The following is a 1,033-nucleotide window of genomic DNA, read 5'->3' on the forward strand; positions in this document are numbered from 1 at the left end:
ATGGTACTTTTAAAAAAAGTCGCTCAAACTTCATTTGGAAATTATGATCGAAAAACTTCAAAATGCTCAATTTTTCTAATAATAGTCTAGTAAAACTTATAATATTATATTATAAATTTAAAACTGAATTAAATGTTCAATAATTTTTTTATTAAAATGACCACAAGTTCAAAAATAGACGAAAAATATCTATAATATTTTATTTTCCATGATTACGATTTTATTGGATAACAGTTTTTTAAAATGAAAAAAAATTTCTGCATCAGCCGGGAATCGAACCCGGGCCGCCCGCGTGGCAGGCGAGCATTCTACCACTGAACCACTGATGCTTGTGATGTTGTAGGTAATAGATAAGTCTATTTAGATATGTTTTTCTGTTACATGGAAAATTAATAAAATCATTTTGAATGTATTTGTAAAAATGGAAAATCAAAGTACCGTGAGTAAAAAAAAGGAACGATGTACATGCATGCAAATTCAACGATACAAATATAATTTTAAATCATTGTATTGTACCTACCTATAAATACGGAAAACGATTCCACGTCAATAGATTCAATTTAATTGCTCCACTGATTGATTTTTTTAAAAATCAGTCAGTCATAATTTTTTAACTTAAAAAAATCACGAGTAAAAATAAGGGAAAGTAGGTTATCGTTCTGCTGTAGGTAGAAGTCGAGCGAAACTTGCATTGAATAGGTCATTGTTATGGATGTATTCAAATTTAATCGAATTCAATGATAATGATAAACCATTGCACACGGAGAGCGATGACGATCTGTCAGCCTATGTTATCATAATATTAACATATTGGCCATATTGATTTTTATCATTATGATATTATGGTAAATGGTAATTTATTTTACAATATTAGTAAATAGTTATGCGGTATAAATTATAAATAGGTAATAGCATAAAATCAATCTAAAAGACATTGTGCATATTATTTCAAATTACCTATGTAAGAGTTTCGGATCCGCACAGAAATATTTTTGGATTACAACAATATAATTAAAATCGCTAATATATAATT

General features: G+C 27.9%; 1 non-coding gene across 1 annotated transcript; it reads right to left on the reverse strand.

Moving 5' to 3' along the window:
• Positions 1–258: 258 nt before the first annotated feature.
• On the reverse strand, positions 259–329 carry TRNAG-GCC. Its single transcript has one exon. It is a non-coding gene; the product is annotated as a tRNA-Gly (tRNA).
• Positions 330–1,033: the final 704 nt, after the last annotated feature.

The sequence above is a fragment of the Acyrthosiphon pisum genome, chromosome A2 (assembly GCF_005508785.2).
Source record: "Acyrthosiphon pisum isolate AL4f chromosome A2, pea_aphid_22Mar2018_4r6ur, whole genome shotgun sequence".
Lineage (NCBI taxonomy): Eukaryota > Metazoa > Arthropoda > Insecta > Hemiptera > Aphididae > Acyrthosiphon > Acyrthosiphon pisum.